The sequence below is a fragment of the Gorilla gorilla genome, chromosome 6 (assembly GCF_029281585.2).
Source record: "Gorilla gorilla gorilla isolate KB3781 chromosome 6, NHGRI_mGorGor1-v2.1_pri, whole genome shotgun sequence".
NCBI classification, from domain to species: Eukaryota; Metazoa; Chordata; class Mammalia; order Primates; family Hominidae; genus Gorilla; species Gorilla gorilla.
Window position 1 is genome coordinate 137,710,767 of NC_073230.2, and position 21,716 is coordinate 137,732,482.

At 44.7% G+C, this 21,716-nt stretch overlaps 1 pseudogene; it reads left to right on the forward strand.

The window, feature by feature from the left end:
* The window catches only part of LOC115934555 (putative uncharacterized protein FLJ46235), a 47,506-nt pseudogene that overhangs the window by 15,563 nt on the left and 10,227 nt on the right, over positions 1-21,716 (forward strand).

Below are 21,716 nucleotides of genomic sequence, written 5' to 3' on the forward strand. Positions count from 1 at the left end.
TAGTAGAAATGGGGTTTCACCATGTTGATCAGGCTGGTCTTGAACTCCTGACCTCGTGATCTACCTGCCTCGGCCTCCCAAAGTGCCTGATTACAGCTGTGAGCCATGCGCCCAGCCTATTTGTCACATATTTTATCTTTCCTTATGTTAGCTTATTAGCTTTATTTCTTTATTGTCCTTTTTTTTTTTTTTTTTGAGATGAAGTCTCGCTGTGTCTCCTAGGCGTGAGTGTAGTGGCACAGTCTCAACTCACTGCAGCCTTGACCTCCTAGGCTCAGGTGATCCTTCCACCTCAGTAATTGGGACTATAGGCACATGCCACTATGCCTGGCCAATTATTTTTATTTTTTTATTTTTACTAGAGACAAGGTCTTGCTTTGTTTCTTAGGCTGGTCTGGAACTCCTGGCCTCAAGCAATGCCCCCACCACCCCCTCCCAAAGTACTGGTATTATAAGCATAAGCCAACATGCCTGGGGTATCTGTGTCTTTTCCATTTATTTATAGAGTTACTTTGTCTTTTACTAATTCAATGGTCTGTTTAATCTTTTATTAAATTATAAAAATAGTAAATACTTTTAAATAAGTGAAAAATGTCCTTCACTCTTTAGACCCATAATCTTATCTCAGGAAATAATTGCTATTGAGAAAATGGGCCGTATCCTTCAAGATACGTACATGGTGATTGAACATCATTTCACATTTTCATATTTCGTGGACATTCGTGCCAATACCTATTGATCTATCTTAATCCTTTTCATGGTTGCATAATATTTTATTTATATGGATGTATCACAATTTACCAGTACCAGTCAACTGCTGGAGGCATTTAGGCTCCTTCTAATATTTGCTTTGAACTCTTTATATAATTAAAAATTAACCCCCTCAGCCAGGTGTGGCAGCTCATACCTGTAATCCCAGCACTTTGGAAGGCTGAGGTGAGAGAACTGCCTGAGTGTAGGAGATCACCACCAACCTGGTCAACATAACGACACTTTGTCTCTACTAAAAATTAAAAAAAAAAAAAAAATGAGCTACACGTTGCAGTGCACACCTGTAGTCCCAGCTACTGGGGAGGCTAAGACTGGAGGATCACTTGAGTCTAGAAGGTTGAGGCTGCAGTAAGCTATGATCACACCATTGCACTTTAGCTTTGCTAAGAGCAAGACTGCATTTCTTAAACAAAATAAAAATTAGATGGGAATATTGCTCAAGCCCTGGAGGTTGAGGCTGCAGTTAACTGTGATTGCACCACTGCAGTCCAGCCTAGGCGATAGAGCAAGACCCTTTCTCTAAAAATAAAATAAAATAAAATAAAAATTAACCTTCTATCATATTTCCAGTAACACCTTCTCTCCTACGTTTCTCCTAGAAGCCCTTAAATTTTGTTTTTCACATACCATTTAAAACTTTTAAGTGCTGATGTCTGTCTGTGTCATCCCTCTTTTTTTTTTTTTTTTTTTTTTTTTTTTAGAATGTCTTTTTATCACTTCTAGCTGGACCTACCATGAAAGACTTCTGAATCCAGGAAGAGAGACTGACTGGGAAACATGTTATTCAGGTACAAAAAGGCTTGGACTGTAACTCAAAAATGGTCAAATAATAGTGCATGCATCAAGTGCAATGGGAAGCTCTTCTGGAGAGTGAGAGAAGCTTCCAGTTAAGGTGACACTGAAGCCAATTCCTGTGAGATGAGGAAGAGTTGTATGAGAGTGGGGAGGGAAGGGGGAGGTGGAGGGATGGGGATTGGGCTGGGATGGGATGGAGTGAGCTGCCCAGGCAGGTAAACCAGCACTATACAGACCTGAACAATGAAGATGGCACATTTTGTTCAGGGAATGGTGAATTAAGTGTGGCAGGAATGCTTTGGAGAGACGGTCATTTGCTTGTATGGAATTTTGCCCAAGAGACCTCATTACAGTTTCTAATTTTTTGATGTTATCATGCATCACTGCCCTTGTCAGATAGTATCATGATCACAATAACATCAAGCATAATATTTCGTTGATTCTCACAAAAACAGGTGGGTGCCACAGTTATCCCCATTATATGCACAAAATGATGAAGACTTGGGGTTAATGAGCGATTTGCCCAAGCTCACCTGAATATTAAGACTGAGTCAAATGTTAGTCTGGTCTGACTTTAATGCTTGCTGTGTTCATGAGCACCATGTATTGCCTCTCCTATGCAGTTAAGCAGGTAGACAGATGAGAGGAGAGCCCATGTGATATCGGGGGAAATTCACCCCGATATTTCATGTAGGTTCTTTTCTATTTTCCCTGAGTGTCGGCCGGTCTGAGAAATAAAAGGGAAGAGTACAAAAGAGAGAAATTTTAAAGCTGGGTGTCCAGGGGAGACATCACATGGCAGGTTCTGTGATGCCCCCCAAGCCGCAAAACCAACAAGTTTTTATTAGTGATTTTCAAAAGGGGAGGGAGTGTACGAATAGGGTGTGGGTCACAGAGATCACATGCTTCACAAGGTAATAAAATATCACAAGGCAAATGGAGGCAGGGCAAGATCACAGGACCACAGGACAGGGGTGAAATTAAAATTGCTAATGAAGTTTCAGGCACGCATTGTCATTGATAACATCTTATCAGGAGAAAGGGTTTGAGAGCAGACAACCCATCTGACCAAAATTTATTAGGCGGGAATTTCCTCATCCTGATAAGCCTGGGAGCGCCACGCGAGCCCAGGGCTTATTTCATTCCTTATCCACGACTATAAAAGACAGCCGTCCCCAAAGCGGCCATTTCAGAGGCCTCCCCTTAGGGATGCATTCTCTTTCTCAGGGATGTTCTTTGCTGAGAAAAAGAATTCAGCAATGTTTCTCCTATTTGCTTTTGAAAGAAGAGAAATATGGCTCTGTTCCACCCGGCCCACAGGCAGCCAGAGTTTAAGGTTATCTCCCTTGTTCCCTGAAATTGCTGTTATCCTGTTCTTTTTTCAAGGTGCCCAGGTTTCATATTGTTTAAACAACTTGTGCAGTTAACGCAATTATCACAGGGTCCTTCGGGGACATTCATCCTCGGCTTACGAAGATGACCGGATTAAGAGATTAAAGACAGGCATAGGAAATCACAGGGGTATTGATTGGGGAAGTGGTAAGTGTCCATGAAATCTTCACAATTTATGTTCAGAGATTGCAGTAAAGACAGGCGTAAGAAATTATAGAAGTATTAATTTGGGGAACTAATAAATGTCCATGAAATCTTCACAATTTATGTTCTTCTGCCGTGGCTTCAGCCGGTCGCTCTGTTCAGGGTCCCTGACTTCCCACAACACGTTTCTCTCTACTCACAGACTTCTGACCAAATGTGTGTGCGGAGTTTCTACACCAATTCTCCAACTCTCTGGATACCAACCGCATATCCCACAATTCCATTCTGACACTGCCTAGAGTTAGCACAGAACCCACAGGTTAGGGGCTCAGTCCCACAAGACCACCCTCACTTCAGATGCCAGTTGCAAGTCCTAGGTTGTCACCTGTATTTTGACCAACCAGTTAGAAATCAGGGTTTCCCATGACCCTCTTCTTGAGTTTAATTATTTACTAGAACAACTCACAGAACTTAGAAAAACAGGTTTTTTTCTTTTCTTTTTAAGAGACAGGGCCTCGCTCTGTTGTCCAGGCTGGTGTGCAGTGGTGCAATCATAAGCTCATTGGAGCCTCAACCTCCAGGGCTCAAGTGATTCTCCTGCTTCAGCCTCTCAAGTAGCTGGAATTACAGGGTTCCCACCACCACATCTGGCTAATTTCTTTTATTTTTTGTATAGATGGGGTCTTCTTATGTTGCCCAGGCTGGTCTCAAATTCCTAGGCTCAAGTGATTCTGCCCACCTCTGCCTCCCAAAGTGCTGGGATTACAGTCTTGAGCCAGCGCATCTGGCCACCTTATTTTCTATTACTGGCTCAGTGTAATGGCTCCATCTCAGGAACAGCCAATGAAAGAGATGCACAGGACAAGGTAAGTGGGGAGGGGCACAGAGCTTCCATGCCCTCTGTTGGGCACACTACCTTCCCAGGACCTCCTTGTGTTTAGCAACACAGAAGCTCTCCAAATCCTGCTGTTTGGGTTTTTATGGAGGCATGATTGATAAAATCATTGGCCATTGGTAGTTAAGTCAATCTCCAGTTCCTTTTGCCTCTTGGAGTTCAGCAGGTGAGGCTGAAAGTTCCAAGCCTCAAAAAATGTAGTTGGGGCCAGGTGTGGTGGCTCACTCCTGTAATCCTAGCAGTTTGGAAGGCTGACGCACATGGACCACTTGAGGTCAGGAGTTTGAGACCAGCCTGACCAACATGGTGAAACCCTGTTTCTACTAAAAATAACAACAATTAGCTAGGCGTTGTGGCACATCCCTGTAATTCCAGCTACTCGGGAGGCTGAGGCAGGAGAATTGCTTGAACCTGGGAGGTGGAGGTTGCAGTGAGCTGAGATTGTGCCATTGCACTCCAGCCTGGGCTATAAGAGCCAAACTCCGTTTAAAAAAAAAATGTGGTTGCTTTCTCTGGCAGCTAGCCCTCCTCCTGAAGCAGTCTAGGAGCTTGCAGCCACCCTGTTAGCTCAACAGCATCCCACATGCATTCTTACCATGCTGCAGATCTGAAAGACCTTAGAGGCCCTTGTGTCAGGAACCTGGGACTAAGACTAAATATCAAAACAGAAAATGCTCCTATTACCTCTGTCACGAAGGGCTTTATAAGAGCTTTGGAAGCTTTATGCCAGGAACCAGGGGCAGAGACCAAATGTATATTTCTTTTCTTATATTTGAGACAGAGTCTCACTCTGCCACTGAGGCTGGAGTGCAGTGATGTGATCATAGCTCACTGCAGCCATGACCTCCTAGGCTAAAGCGATCCTCCCATCTTAGCCTCTCCAGTAGCTGGAACTACAGGCGTGCATCACCATGTCCAGCTGATTTTAATTTTAATTTTGTAAAGGCAGGGTCTTCCTATTTTCCCCAGGCTGATCTCTAACTCTTGGCCTCAAGCAATCCTTCCTCTTTGGCCTCCCAAAATGTTGGGATTACAGATGGGAGCCCCCATACCCACCAATCACAAGGATCTTATAAGAGAAGGAGGTAGGAGAGTCAGAATTAGAGAAAGTGATGTGGTAATGGAAGAAGAGGTCAGAGAGGGAGATTTGAAGATGCTGCACTTCTGGCCTTGAATATGGAATCACGAGGTAAGTCAAGGAATGGGGGTGGCTTCTAGAAGCTAGAAAAGGTAAAGGAGCACATTCTGTCTAGAGCCTCCCCCAGAAGGAATGCAGCCCCTCTGACACCTTGACTTTAGCCTTAATAGACCTAGTTGGGCTTCTGGCCCCCAGAACTGTAAGATGGTAGATTTGTGGTGTTTGAGGCCACTAAATGTAGGGTACTTTGTTGTAGCAACAACAAAAAATGAACATGAAGCTGGGACCTCATGTTACAGTTGCTCACGCCTGTAATCCCAGAACTTTAGGGGGCTGAGGTAGGAGGATCGCTTAAGCCCAGGAGTTTAAGACTAGCCTGGGCAACATAATGAGACCTCATGTCTAAAAAAAATTTTTTTAAAAGGCCGGGTGCAGTGGCTCACATTCGTAATCCCAGCACTTCGGGAGGCCGAGGAGGGTGGATCACGAGGTCAGAAGTTCAAGACCAGCCTAGCCAAGATGGTGAAACCCCATCTCTACTAAAAATACAAACATTAGCCAGGTGTGGTGGTGGGTACCTGTAACCCCAGCTACTCGGGAGGCTGAGGCAGAGAATCACTTGAACCCAAAAGGCAGACATTGCAGTGAGCCAAGATCACACCCTTACACTTCAGCCTGGGTGACCAAGACTCCGTCTCAAAAAAAAAAAAAAAAAAAAAGCCAGGTGTTGTGGCATGCAGCTGTAGTTTCAGTTCCTAGGGAGGCTGAGGCGGGAGGATTGTTTAAGCCTGGGAGGTTGAAGTTGCTGTGAGCTGTGATTGCACCAGTGTACTCCAGCCTGGGCAATAAAGCAAGACCTTGTTTCAAAAAGAAAGAAATGAGCATGGTGGGAATGGGGACAGATGGCAATGTTAAGTAGAGTGGTCAGGGTTGGCCTCATAAGTGAATATTGAGCAAAAGTTTGAAGCAGGTGATGGAGCTGGCCAACGTGCTGAGGGAAGAGCATTGTAGGCTGAGTCAACAGGATCTTTATCCTGTTGGATAAAGGAGGAAACTCTCTGGTGTGTCTGAGGCTCTGGAAGGAGGCCAGTGGAGCAAAGAGATAGAGGGAGCAAAGTCAGTGAGGAGGCCAGGGAGTTGCTGGGCTGGGATCGGTACAGATCGTGTAAGCCCTGGGACGCTATTGCTGGGGCTTTGGCTTTTACTCTGACTAAAATGGGGACCACCGAGGGCTTCTGAGCAGAGAGGCGACATGATCTGTCTCCTGATTTAAAAGCACGACCTGGCTGCCAAGTTGAGAAAGACTATGGGAAGATTTGGGTAGAAGCATGGGGGCCAAGCTGTGGCAATATCCTGGTGGGAGATGATAGTCATCCTGACCGGGTTCACGGTGGTGGTGAGAGATGGTCAGAGCCTGGATACGTGTTGAAGTCAGTCAGTAGGATTTCCTGACAGACTGGATGTGAGCTGTGAGAGAAGGCAGTGGTCAAGGTTGAGTTTGATTCTAATTGAATTATTAAGTAATTTTAAAAAACACTACTGCCTTTCTCAATCCTACCAAGTAAAGGATGCTAGATAAAAGAAATCTCAAATCAGGCCGGGTGCAGTGGCTCACACCTATAGTTCCAACAGTTTGAGAGGCAGAATTGGGAGTATGTTTTAAGGCCATGAGTTTGAGAGCAGCCTGGGCAACATAGCAAGACCTCCTCTCTACAAAAATAATAAAAATAAATTTAATAAAATAAAATAAATATAGCCAGGCATGATGGTATGTACCTATGGCCGCAGTTACTCATGTGGCTGAGATGGGCAGATCTCTTGATTCTAGGAGTTTGAGGCCAGCTTGGGCAACATAGCAAGACTTCTCTCTCTACAAAAATGAAAAAAATGCCTGACATGGTGGTACTTGCCTGTATTCCCAGGTATGGGGGCAGCTGAGGCAGGAGCATCTCTTGAGTCCAGTTGGTCAAGGTTGCAGTGAGCTATGATTATACCACGGCACTCCATCCTGGGTGACAGAGTGGGACCCTGTCTCAAAATACAAATACAAATGAAATCTCAAGTCAGACCAGTCTCTTCTAGGCTATGTAGGCCTTGTAACCACATAGCTGCATGATCGGGTTTGTGTGGCTATGGATGAGGAGACCCCTGTCCAATTGTTGGCTATGTAATCAGTTTATTTTTCAATATAGTAATCAGATATATTTCATCATACTTGATGGTCTCAGATATGTGTGGATTTTGGAATTCCCCTTGGAACAGGTTGTAACATCTTATTGGCTCCATAATTCCATAATTTTTTAAATCTGATCAGTTTTTAATAAGATCAGAATTGATATTAGACTACCTAATCGATTTTGTTAATGAGAAAATGAAATTGTGTTGTTTGCATTTTATCCAAGATGGATGTCATATTGGCTAAATCTCATCAATACTTGAACAAATGCAAAATTAGAGCTTCTTTATCATGAAACACGATGTAATTCTTGAAGAAGATGCCATTTCTTTTTTTTCTTTTTTTTTTTAAGATAGAGTCTTTCTCTTGTCACCCAGGCTGGAGTGCAATGGTGCGATTTTGGCTCACTGCAACCTTCACCTTCTGGGTTCGAGCAATTCTCCTGCCTCAGCCTCCCGAGTAGCTGGAACTACAGGCACCCGCCACCACATCCAGTTAGTTTTTGTATTTTTAGTAGAGATGGGGTTTCACCATGTTGGCCAGGCTCATCTGGAACTCCTGACCTCAGGCCATCTGCCTGCCTCAGCCTCCCAAAATGCAAGGAGTACAGATGTGAGCAACCACGCCCGGCCTCCATTTCTTTTTTGTAGTCTTTAATAAACAGCTGTTACCATTGCAGACTTGCTATTTAGGCACTTAGGAATTTTTCACTAGAAGGCATGTAAAGAAAGACCATGGGCATTTGTAATGAATTTAGCATTCATTCTTTGACTACATGACTGTCCCCAGAGCTGTAACTTTGTTAATGAATTTTTTAGAAGCCATTTAGCTAGCAACTGAGCCTAACCAGCCACTCACCCTCGTTATTCAGTGCTCTTTTATTATTGTCTATTTCTCCTCCAACTTGGCTACACTCACAAAGTGATAAAAACTTGCATTTGTTTTCTTTCCTTTTCAGAGACAGGGTCTTGCTCTGTTGCTCAGGCTACAGTACAGTGACATGATCATGGTTCACTGTAGCCTCAAACTCCTGGGCTGAGGCAGTTCTCTCACTTCAGTCTCCCAAGTAGCTGGGACTACAGACATGTGCCACCATGTCCAGCTAATGTTTTCATTTTTTATCATAGAGACAGGATCTTGCCAGGTTGCTCAGACTGGGCTCAAAACTCCTGACCTCAAGTGATCCTCCTGCCTCAGCCTCCCAAAGTGCTGGGATTACAGGCAGGCATGACCACCTGTGCCCAGCCCCCATTATCATTATTTTAAATAATAGCTTTATTAAAATATGATTCACATACCATTCACTTTATTTATTGAAATCTGCAATTCAGTAGGTTTTAGAATATTCACAGAGCTGTGCATCGATCACCACAGTCACTTCTAGAACCTTTCATTACCCTATAGAGAAATCCATACCCCTTAGCCACTACCTCCTACTCTCCCCACCTACCTTCGCCCCCAGCCTTAGGCAACCATTGATTAATTTTTTTGTCACTATAGATTTGCCTAATCTGGACAAATAGAATTGTACAATATGTGATCTTTTGTGGCTTTTTTTCCCTCTTAGCACAGTGTTTTCAAAGTTCCTTTATGTCATAGTTAGTGTATCAATATTTCATTCCTTCTGTGGCAGTATTCCATGGTAGAGACACACTGCATTTTGTTTATCTGTTCATCAGTTGGTGGATATTTGGGTTGTTTCCATGTATTCCATGTATTGGTCATTATGAATAATGCTGCTATGAAGATTGTTGTACAAGTTTTTGTGTGGACATTTATATTTCTGGGATATATGCCTAGGAGTGAAATTGTTGCATTATAGGATGACTGCACATTTAGCCTTTTGAGAAACTGCCAGACTGTTTTCTAAAGTGGCTACACCAGTTGGGTGCAATGGCTCACACCTGTAATCCCAGCTACTCAGGAGGCTCAGCTAGGACGATGGCTTGAGCCCATGAATTCAAGACCAGCCTGGGCAAGATAGTGAAACCCTGTCTTGATTTTTAAAAAATCCAATTAAAATGACAAGAAAAGAAATACCCAAACAAAATGGTTACACGATTATATGTTCCCACCAGTAATGTATGTGGGTTCCAATTCCTCCACATCTTCACTGACGTTTTTTTTTTTTCTAGATAGGGGCTTGCTCTGTCTCTCAGGCTGCAGTGCAATGATGCCATCACAGTTCACTGCAGCCTTGACCTCCCAGGCACAAGTGATTCATCTCAGCCTCCTGAGTAGCTGAAAATTGCAGGTGTACGCCACCATGCCTGGCTAATTTTTATATTTTTTTTGTAGTGATGGGATTTTACCATGTTGCCCAGGCTGGTCTCATACTCCTGGTCTCAAGTGATCTGCCCACCTCAGCCTCCCTAAGTTCTGGAATTACAGGCTGCCACCATGCCTGGCCTTCACCAACATTTGCCATTATCTGTTTTTTTTTTTTTTTCCTTTATACCTTAAAGCAGTGTAAGAACAAGTGTCTTCAATTATAGGAAAGAGTATAATCCCAGGGCATTGGGAGGCTAAGACAGGAAGATGTCTTGATGCCAGGAGTTTTTGTTGTTGTTGTTGTTTTTGTTGTTGTTGTTTTTGTTGTTGTTGTTGTTGTTTTTGACAGAGTCTCGCTCTGTCACCCAGGGTGGAGTGCAGTGATGGGGTCCACTGCAACCTCTGCCTCCCAGATTGAAGTGATTCTCCTGCCTCAGCCTCCCGAGTAGCTGAGACTACAGGTACACGCCACTACTGCCCAGCTAATTTTTGTATTTTTGGTAGAGTCAGAGTTTCACCATGTTGGCCAGGCTGGTCTTGAATTCCAGACTTCAGGTGATTTGCCTGCCTCAGCCTCCCAAAGTGCTGGGATTACAAGCATGAGCCACCATGCCCAGCCTGACGCCAGGAGTTTTAGACTAGCATGGGCAACCTAGCAAGACCTTGTCTCTACAGAATATTTAAAAATTAGCCAAATGTGGTGGTGCCTGTGTATAGTCTCTCTCCCTCTCTCTTTTTTTTTTCTCTTTCTAACTTTTTGTGACATGGTCTGGCTCTGTCACCCAGGCTGAAGTGCAGTGGTGTGATCATGGCTCACTGCAGCCTGAAACTCCTGGGATCAAGTGATCAATCCTCCCACATCATCCTACCAAGTAGTAGAGACCACAGGTGTATGCCACCCAGGTCTTGCTATGTTGCCCAGGCTGGTCTTGAGCTCCTGGCCTCAAGCAATCCTCTCACCTTGGCCCCCCACAGTGCAAGGATTACAGGTATGAGCCACCATGCCTGGCCCCTACCCTGCCTATTGAGAACCAAAAGAAGGATCCAGATTCTCCTTAGCTCAACTCGAGCCATTTCCTGATTGCTTCATCAGCAAGGAGCTGGTTATTGGGCTGTCCAGGCCTCCCAAGCAGCACAGAAATGAGGCGAAGGAGTTTTCCTGCTGCTCCACTCTGTAAGGAGTTAGAGGGTGATGTTTACTCGTTTGCAGAGAGAGATGCCTTGTAGGCACCTCAGGATGGAGAGGACCCTGATTCCGATGTCCTTTTTTTCTTAGAAACAGGACCTTGCCCTGTCACTCAGGATGGAGTTCAGTGGTCCAATCATGGCTCATTGTAGCCTCAAACTCCCAGGCTCAAGCAATCCTACCATGTCAGCCTTCCCAGTAGCTGGGACCACAGGTAAGCATCGTGACACTCAGTGAATTTTGTTTTTATTTTTTTGTAGAGATGGGGCCTCAGTATGTTGCCACGGCTGACCTTGAACTCCTGTACTCAAGGGATTTTCCTGCCCTGGCCTCCCAAAGTATTGGTATTACAGGCATGAGCCATTGTGCCCACCGTCTCTGGTTCTTAACCTTCTGCTTCCCTCTTCCAGTTTTAAAGAATGCTTGTAATTACATGGGCTCTCCTAGATACTCCAGGATAATCTTGTTTTAAGATCAGCTGATGAGCAACATTAATTTTATCTGCACTCTTAATTCCCCCTTCCTATGTAATTGTGCTGTGTAACATAGGACATGAGCAATTGGTGGTGGTGGGGGTTATTACTTTGGCCACCACAGTAACTATTTTATGCCAGGTACTCAGCTAAGCACTGGTGAATTAAGCATGAATAACACACACTCCCTAATCTCCATCTATTCATGGGAGGAGCACCTCACCTGCCATGCTCCTGAGAATCTGGGGAGTCAAAGAAGTCTTCCATGAGGAAGTGATGCCAAAGCGGACAAGTGACAGAGTCGAAGCTAGCTAGGAAGAGAGTAGAGGTTTAAGGGGAAGCGTATTATAAGCAGAGGATATCACCCACTTCAGAGACTCCCAGAGGAGAAAGAGTGTGTGTTCAAAGGGCAGATGAGGCTCAGTTGGACTCCATAGCAGATGAAATGGAGAGGGGCAAGCAGTGAGGCTGCCTTGCAAGGCAGGGCAGAGCAGGGGCTGTTAAAGAGTTTGGACTTAATCCCTGAGGCAAGGAGAAGTGATGTAAATGGGGGAGTAACATGATGAGATTAATGGATTAGAGACATGGCTCAGGCTGCTGTAGAGAAGGCACCAGGGAGAGCAGATGGCTCAATGGGTGTGCAGGAGACCTCTCACTGAGTTTAGGGAGAGGTTTTTTAAAACAGAAGAAGTTTGAGTAATTTAAATGATGATGGGAAGGAGCTAAATGTAGGGGATAGGTTAAAGATACAGGAAAGTGGGAGGAAGAACTGACAAGTGAGGTTCCAGAGAGGGCAGGAGAAGAGGAGATTCCCATAGGGGGATTAACACTTTCTTTTCTTTTTTCTTTCTAAGACAGGGTCTCACTCTGTCGCCCAGGCTGGAGTGCAGTGGCACAATCTTGGCTCACTGTAGTGTAGACTTCCCAGGCTCAAGGGATTCTCCCACCCCAGACTCCCAAGTAGCTGGAACTACGGGTGTGCACCACCACCACACCTGGCTAATGTTTCTTTTTTTGGTAGACACAGACTGTCACTATTTTGCGATGATTGGTCTCCAACTCCTGGCCTCAAGCGATTCTCCTGCCTAGGCTTCCCAAATTGCTGGGATTACAGGCATGAGCCACAATGCCTGGCCTCTGCTAGTTCTGTATTCTCTAGAGTTGTCTTTACTTTGTGCTAGCGTGTCCCTCATTGTGCTGATCCTCTGTAAAAATTAATGCCTTTTTTTCTTTTCGAGATGGAGTTTCACTCTTGTTGCCCAGGCTGGAGTGCAATGGCGCTATCTCGGCTCAGCGCAACCTCCACCTGCCGGGTTCAAGCGATTCTCCTGCCTCAGCCTCCCGAGTAATTGGGATTACAGGCATGTGCCACCATGCCCAGCTAATTTTGTATTTTTAGTAGAGATGGGGGTTTCTCCATGCTGGTCAAGCTGGTCTCAAACTCCTGACCTCAGGTGATCTGCCTTGGCCTCCCAAAGTGCTGGGATTACAGGCATGAGCCATTGTGCCTGGCCAAAATTAATACTTTTTATATTAAATTTACATATATATACATTTTTTCTTTTTGATACCGGGTCTCACACTGTCACCCAGGCTGGAGTACAGTGGCACAACCTCTGCTCACTGCAGCCTCCACCTGCCAGGCTCAAGCAATTCTCCTGCCTCAGCCTCCCGAGTAGCTGGGATTACAGGTAAGTGCCACCACACCCAGCTGATTTTTGTGTTTTTTTGTAGAGACGAGGTTTCGCCATGTTTCCCAGACTGTTCTCAAACTCCTGAGCTCAAAGCAGTCCACCCACCTTGGCCTCCCAAAGTGCTGGGATTACAGGTGTGAGCCACCTTGCTCATTCTAGTTTAAACTTTGGAGTGGTTTGTGTCTCCTGATTGGACTCCTGCAAATACAGAATTGATGCTAGGAAGGGTACCAGGAGATAGACGCACACAGATGGGATTTGGGAATAGGTTTGGTTATCCAAGGAGCAGTGCTGAGCTCCTTGCTAATGGGATATGGGATGCTGGTGATTTCCAGTAAGTGACCTCAAAATGACTCAAGCTACCACATACTGTTGATTGTGATGAAATGCGAGTTGAAGCACCTGTCCTGCGAGCTTAGGGGTGCTACAAGTTTACCACTGCAGCAGTAAAGATGACTCTGAAGAATGGCATGGGATGGATCCTTTCAAATGCACTTGAGCAGCGGTCTCCAACCACAGGGCCACAGAGCTGGAGGTGAGCAGCAGGCAAGTGAAGGGAAACTTCATCTGTATTTCTAGCCCCTCCCATCGCTTGCATGACCACCTGAGCTCCATGTCCTGTCAGATCAGCAGCAGCATTAGATTCTCATAGGAGCACAAACTGTTGTGAAGTGTGCATGCGAGGGATCTAGGTTGTGTACTCCTTATGAGAATCTAATGCCTGATATTCTGTTACTGTTTCCCATCACCCCAGATGGACAGTCTAGTTGCAGGAAAACAAGCTCAGAGATCCCACTGAGTCTACGTTATAGTGAGTTTTAGAATCATTTCATTATATATTACTATGTAGTAATAATAGAAATAAAGTGCACAATATATGTAATGCACTTGAATCATCCTGAAATTATTCCCTCACTCCCAGTCTGTGGAAAAATTGTCTTCCACACATTCACTCTGTTTTTTGGTAGAGGCAGGGTCTTAATATATTGCCCAGGCTGATCTCAAACTCTTGGCCTCAAGTAATATACCTCTCTCAGCCTCCCAAAGTGCTGAGATTACAGGCATAAGCCACCACCCTCAACCAAGACTTTTTTAAACCAAAAAAAAATTAAGTGAGATTACTTGAGCCCAGGTGGTCAAGGCTGCAGTGAGCCTGATTGCACCACTGCACTCCAGCCTAGGTGACAGAATGAGACAGTCTCAAAAAATAAAATAAAATAAAATAAAATACAAATTAACCCTTTATGACATTCGCAGTAACTTTCCCTCCTAAGTGTTCCCCACAAGTCTTTGAATTCTGTTTAATTTTCACATAACATTTAAGATGTTTAAGAACTTGTGTCTGTCTGTGTCATCCCTTTATGTCAAAAGATGTCTTTTTGTCACTTCCAGCTGGATCTACCATGAAAGACTTCTGAATCCAGGAAGAGAGACTGACTGGGAAACATGTTATTCAGGTACAAAAAGATTTGGACTGTAACTCAAAAATGATCAAATAATAGTGCATGCATCAAGTGCAATGGGAAGCTCTTCTGGAGAGTGAGAGAAGCTTCCAGTTAAGGTGACATTGAAGCCAAGTCCTGAAAGATGAGGAAGAGTTGTATGAGAGTGGGGAGGGAAGGGGGAGGTGGAGGGGTGGGGAATGGGCTGGGACGGGATGGAGCAAACTGCTCGGGAAGGGATACCAGCACTGTACAGACCTGAACAACGAAGATGGCATATTTTGTTCAGGGAATGATGGATTAAGTGTGGCAGGAATGCTTTGTAGAGACAGTAATTTGCTTGTATGGAATTTTGCCTGAGAGACCTCATTGCAGTTTCTGATTTTTTGATGTCATCATCCATCACTGTCCTTGTCAAATAGTTTGGAATAGGTATAATGATCACAATAACCCCAAGCATAATATTTCATTAATTCTCACAGAATCACAGGTAGGTGCCACAGTTATCCCCATTTTATGAATGGAGTGATGAAGCCTTAGGAATAATGAATGATTTGCCCAAGCTCACCTGGATATTAAGACTGAGTCAGATGTTGGGTCTGGTCTGACTTTAATGTTTGCTTTGTTCATGAGCACCATGTATTGCCTCTCCTATGCAGTTAAGCAGGTAGACAGGTGACAGAAAAGCCCATGTTTGTCTCTACTCACACACTTCCGACTGAATGTATGTATGGCGTTTCTACACCAAATTCTTCAGTGCTCTGGATATTAACTGGGTATCCCATGACTTTATTCTGACACTACCTGGAGTTAGCACAGACCCCACAAGTTAGGGGCTCAGTCCCACGAGACCATCCTCACTTCAGATGCCAATGGCAAGTCCTAAGTTGTCACCTGTACTTTTGACCGACCTGTTACAAATCGGGGGTTCCCATAACTGTCTTCTTGGGTTTAATAATTTGCTAGAACAGTTTACGGAACTCAGAAAAACAGTTTATTTTCTTTTTTTCTGAGAGAGAGGGTCTTATTTTGTTGCCCAGGCTGGTGTGCAATGGTGCAGTCATAGCTCATTGCAGCCTTGATTGTCTGGGCTCCAGTGGTTCTCCCACCTCAGCCTCCCTAGTAGCTGAGACTACATGCCTGCACCACCACATGTGGCTAGTTTCTTTTATTTTTTGTATGGATGGGGTCTTGTTGTGTTGGCCAGGCTGGCCACAAATTCCTGGTCTCAAGTGATCCTCCCACCTCAGCCTCTGAAAGTGCTGGGATTACAGATGTGAGCCACCACATCTGGCCAGTTCATTTCGTATTACTGGTTCATTGTGAAGGATACATCTCAGAAACAGTCAATGAAAGAGACGTGCATGCTGGATGCAGCGGCTCATGCCTATAATCTCAGCACTTTGGGAGGCCAAGGTGGGAGGATCGCTTAAACTCAGGAGTTTGAGACCAGCCTGGGCAACATGGTGAAAACCTGTCTCTATAAAAAATTAAAATATAATAATAATAACCGGTGTGGTGTTGTGCACCTAGAGTTCCAACTACTAGGGAAGCTGAGATGAGAGGATGCCTTGAGCTGGGGACTGAGGAGGCTTAGGTTACAGTAAGCTGAGATTGTGCCACTGCACTCTAGCTTGGACAAAAGAGCCTGATCCTGTCTCAGAAAAAAGAAAGGTACCCAGGGCAAGTTAAGTTCGGAGGAGCACAGAGCTCCCATGCCCTCTGTTGAACATGCGACCCTCCCAGCATCTCCTGTGTCCAGCAACCCTGAAAGCTCTGCAAACCCCGTTCAGGGTGTTTATGGAGGCTTTATTATGCAAGCATGATTGATAAAATCTTTGGCTGTTGGTGATTAAGTCAGTCTCCAGCCCCTCTTCCTCCTGGAGTTCAGTGCATGAGGCTGAAAGTTCCACGCCTCTTACCATGTGGTTGCATGGTAATCAGTCCTCCTCTTGAAGAAATTTAGGAGCTTGCCACACCCAGTCATCTCAACAACATCCCCAAATGCATTCTTACCATGCTGGAGATCCCAGAGTTCTCAGAGGCTCTTGTGTTAGAAACCTGGGACCAAGACCAAATATTAAAACAAAAGATGTTCCTGTCACATCTATCACTGAGGTCTTTGTAAGAGCTTTAGAAGCTCTGTGCCAGGAACCAGGGACAGAGATTAAATATATATTTCTTTTCTTTTTTTTGAGACAGAATCTGCCTGTGTCATCCAGGCTGGAGTGCAGTGATGTGATCATAGCTCACTATAGCTTTGGCCTTCTGAGATCAAGCGATCCTCCCATCTCAACCTCCCAAGTAGCTAGGACTACACAGGCATGTCACCCATGCCCAGCTCATTTTTGTAGAGTCAGAGTTTCACCATGGTGGCCAGGTTGGCCATGTTGGCCAGATGGGGTCTTCTTTTGTTGCCCAGGCTGGCCACAAATTCCTGGCCTCAAGTGATCCTCCCACCTCGTCCTTGTAGAGATGAGATTTAGTTATGTCGTCCAGGCTGATTTCAAACTCCTGGGCTAAATCGATTGTCTCACCTCAGCCTCTCAAGTAGCTGGGACTACAGGCGCATACCACCATGTTGGGCTAATATTTATTTTTATTTTTTTCTAGAGGTGGGGGTCTCACTGTGTTGTTCATGCTAGTTTCAAACTTCGGGCCTCAAGTGTTCCTCCTGCCTTGACCTCCCAAAGTGTTGGGATTCTGGGTGGGAGCCACTATGCCCAGTGATCACAAAAGTCTTTATAAAAGAAAGAGAGTAGGAGATTCAGAATTGGAGCGGGAGATGTGGTGATGAAAGCAGAGGTAAGAGAGGGAGATTTGAAGATGCTTCACTTCTGGCTTTGAAGATGGAGTCAGGGGCCATGATCCAAGGAATGGGGGTGGCTTCTAGAAGCTGGAAAAGCCAAGGGAACACTTTAGAGTCTCCAGAAGGAATGCAGCCCTGCTGACACTTTGACTTTAGCCTTTAATAGACCTAGTTTGGGTTTCTGGCCCCTAGAACTGTAAGATGGTAGATTTGTGGTGTTTTAAGCCACTAAATGTGGGAAACTGCAAACTATATTGCAGCAGCAAGAAGAAATGAACATGAAGCCAGGCATGATGGCTCATGCCGGTAATCCCAGCACTTTAGGAATTTAGGCAGGAGGATCACTTGAGGCCAGGAGTCCAAGACCAGTCTGGGCAACATAGTAAGACCTTGTCTCTACAAAAAATGAAAAAATTGGCCAGGCGTGGTGGCTCACACCTGTAATTCCAGCACTTTGGGAGGCCGAAGCAGGCAGATTACCTGAGGTCAGGAGTTCAAGACCAGCCTGGCCAACATGGCGAAACCCCGGCTCTACTAAAAATACAAAAATTAGCTGGGCGTGGTGGCACACACCTGTAATCCCAGCTACTTGGAAGGCTGAGGCAGGAGAATCACTTGAATCTAGGAGGTTGCAGTGAGCCGGGATCACACCATTACACTACAGCCTGGGCAAAAAGAGTGAAACTCTGTCTCAAAATAAAATAAAATAAAATAAAATACTAAAAAATTTAGCCAGGCATGGTGGCATGAACCTGGAGTCCCAGCTACTTGGGAGGCTGAGGTGGGAGGAACGCTTGAGCCTGGAAATTTGAGGTTGCAGTGAGCTGTGATTGCACCACTGCACTCCAGCCTTGGTGACAGTGAGATCTTGAAAAAAAGAAAGAAGAAAGTAAAGAAAGAAGAAATGAGCATGGTGGGCATGGGGACAGATGGCAATGTTAAATAGAATGGTCAGGGATGGCCTCCTAAGTGAAAACTGAGTAAAGACTTGAAGGAGGGGAAGGAGCTGGCCAAGGTGCTGAGGGAAGAGGATTGTAAGCAGAAACAATAGAATAAAGTGTCTGAGGTGTGTCTGAGGCTCTGGAAGGAGGCCCATGGAGCAGACGGAGAGAGGGAGAGAATTAGGGGAGGGGGCCAGGGAGTTGCTGGGTGGGGATCAGTACAGATCACATAAGCCCTGGGAGGTTATTGCTGGGGCTTTGGCTTTTACTCTGACTCAGATGGGAACTGCAGGAGGGTTCTGAGCAGACAGGTGACATGATCTGCCTCCCGATTTAAAAGCATTCTCTGGCTGCTGAGTTGAGAAAGACTACGGGAAGATGTGGGTAGAAGCATGGGGGCCAAGCTTTGGCAACATCCAGGCGGGAGATGATGGTGGTCCTGACCAGGGTCATGGTGGTGTTGAGAGATGGTCAGAGGGGAGAAGTACGGGAGGAGGCCAGGGAGTTGCTGGGTGGGGATCTTTAGTACATGTCGAAGACAGTCAACAGGATTTTCTGACAGACTGGATATGGGGTGTGAGAGAAGGCAGGGGTCAAGGTTGAGTTTGATTGTTACTGAAATTATTAAGTAATTTTAAAAAACGCTACTGCCTTTCCCAATGCTACCAAGTATGGGATGCTAGATTAAAGAAATCTCTTCAGGCTCATTGCAGTGGCTCATGCCTGTAGTCCCAGCTGTTTGGTAAGCAGAGGTGGGAGTATTTTTAAGGGCAGGTGTTCAAGACCAGCCTGGACAACACAGCAAGATCTGCTCTTTACAAAAATATTTTTCAAAATTAAATAGATGTAGCTAGGCATGGTGATGTGTACTTGTAGTTTCAGCTACTCAGGAGGCTGAAGTGGGCAGCTCTCTTGAGGTCAGGAGTTTGAGGCCAGCTTGGGCAACATAGCAAGACCCCTCACTCTACAAAAAAATTAAAAAAATAACCAGGCATGGTGACACTCAACTGTACTACCAGCTACTGGGGAGCTGAGGCAGGAAGATGGCTTGAGCCCAGGAGGTCGAGGCTGCAGCAAGCTGTAAGTGCACAGCTGCACTCCAGTCTGGGTGAAAGAGCAGGACCTGTCTCACAATACAAATAAAAATACAAGTGAAATAATATCTCAAGTCAGAGCCTTTTGGCTCTGCAGCCCTTGCAACCCCTTAGCCATGCAGTGGGGTTTGCGTCGCTGGGAATGAGGAGACCCCTGCCCGGTGTTGTTGCCTGACAAATCAGTGTTTTAAAACATATATTAATCAGGGTGGGCGCGGTGGCTCACACCTGTAATCCCAGCACTTAGGGAGACCCAGGCGGGTGGATCACCTGAGGTCAAGAGTTCAAGACCAGCCTTGCCAACATGGCGAAACTCCTTCTCTACTGAGAAAATACAATAATTAGCTGGACATGGTAGTGGGCGCATGTAATCCCAGCTACTTGGGAGGCTGAGGTAGGAGAATCGCTTGAACCTGCAGGGCGGAGGTTACAATGAGCTGAGATTGTGCCACTTCACTCCAGCCTGGGCAAAAGAACAAGACTTTGTCTCAAAGAAAAAAAAAGTATTATATCAACATGTAATGGTTTTATTATTAATATGTAATGAATATTAAATATTTTTAAAATCTTGTATTATATCAACATGTAATGGCTTTAATATGTGATGAATAATATTTAAAAAATTGTGTCTTATTTTCTAGTTTTAATATAATTATCTACAGAAAGAAATAGTCTTAGAGATCTTCAATAAAGTTTAAAAATGTAAAGGGATGTTAGACCCCAAAAGACTGAGAATTTCTAGTTTAGAAATATTCAGTGTAAGCCACATACAACTTGCTACTTGAACTATTTTTTTTCTTTGTTTTTTATTTTAGGAGATGGGGTCTCACCCTGTCACCCAGGCTTGAGTACAGTAGTGCTATCACAGCTCACTGCGGCCTTGAACTCCTGGGCTAAGGATCCTCCTACCTGAGCCTCCTGAGTAGCTAGGACTGTAGGTATACATGACGATACTTGGCTAATTTTTAAATTGTTTTGTAGACATGGGGTCTCACTTTGTTGGCCAGGCTGGTGTCAAACTAATGGCCTCAAGTGACCCTTCCACCCCTGCCTCCCATCCTAGAGGTATGTGCCACCACAAGGAGCACTTGTTCAATTTTCTAAAGAAAAAATTTCTAAAGTAAGGCTGTGGGATGATGGCAGGAAGATAAAAGAAAAACAGAAGAATAAGTTAAAATGACTTATTCACACATATTCTTTTGACAGCAAGAAGAACTTTTAGTATATACATTCCTTACAAACAAACAAAAGGCAGATAAGCAATGTTGTATAGGAACTTCAACACACACTGTACAATATTCCCACTTTGCTGACATAAGTTATGGAAATTTCGTGGTTTACTTGAGTGTCGCTACCAGTATTTTGCTTCTCTGATGATTTTTATCAACTTCCTCATCTGTTAACTTCTCTCCAAGGTATGTCATGTCACGACATACTGCCGCTGCACGAACATGGCCAGCGTCTTCCTATTAAACATGTAGAATGCTTTCCTAATTTCTCTTCTTACTCTCTTTGTGTTTTGCATTTTCCTTACTTTTATTGTCAGAAACTCCAGAAAGTCAATCGTACTAATTTATCACGATTTGCTGTATTAATTTATACTTTGCTTATATGGAATTTTGCCCAACAGACCTCATTACAATTTCTAACCTGTTTTATTTTGGTTTTTTTTCTGAGACAGGGTCTCCCTTTGTTGTCCAAGGCTGGAGTGTAGTAGTGCTATCACAGCTGACTGCAGCCTCAACCTTCCAGGCTGAAGCGATCCTCCCACCTCAGCCTCCCACGTGGCTGAGACTACAGGTGCTTGCCACTATGCCCAACTAATATTTGGAATTTTCGTATACGTGGATTCCTGAGGGGTGACAGCGAAACGTGAGTAAGCATGGATTTTGGTATATGCAGAGATGGGGGGCTGGAACTAATTCTGTATACTGAGGGACGACGACTGTATATGTTTTTACAATTACGCTGTAGGATACGTACTGTTGCATAGCCTTGAAAATAATAATTTTTAATTGAGTGGAATAATAATAATATTGATAAAAGTAGCAGCTGGCCAGGTGTGGTGGCTCACACTGGTAATCGCAACACTTTGGGAGGCTGAGGCAGGAGGATGGCTTGGGGCCAAGAGTTTGCGATAGGCCTTGGAAACAAAGGGAGTCACCATCCCTACAGAAAAATACATGAATTAGCCTAGTGTGGTGGCATGTTCCTGTAGTCCCAGCTACTTGGGAGGCTGAGGTGGGAGGATCACTTGAGCCCAGGGAGGCTGAGACTGCAGTGAGTCATGATCAGGCCTCTGCACTCCAGCCTGGGTGACAGAGTGAGACCCTGTCTCAAAACAACAAAAAAGTAGCAGCTAACATCAACTGACCTTTTATACCAGGTGCCTATTGATATCATAGTTTAATTTCTTATAACTGTTTCTTATTTCACTTACCAACTCTGTCTTCAGTTACTCCCAGATTTTTACTGTGTTTGTAAAGATGACCTTT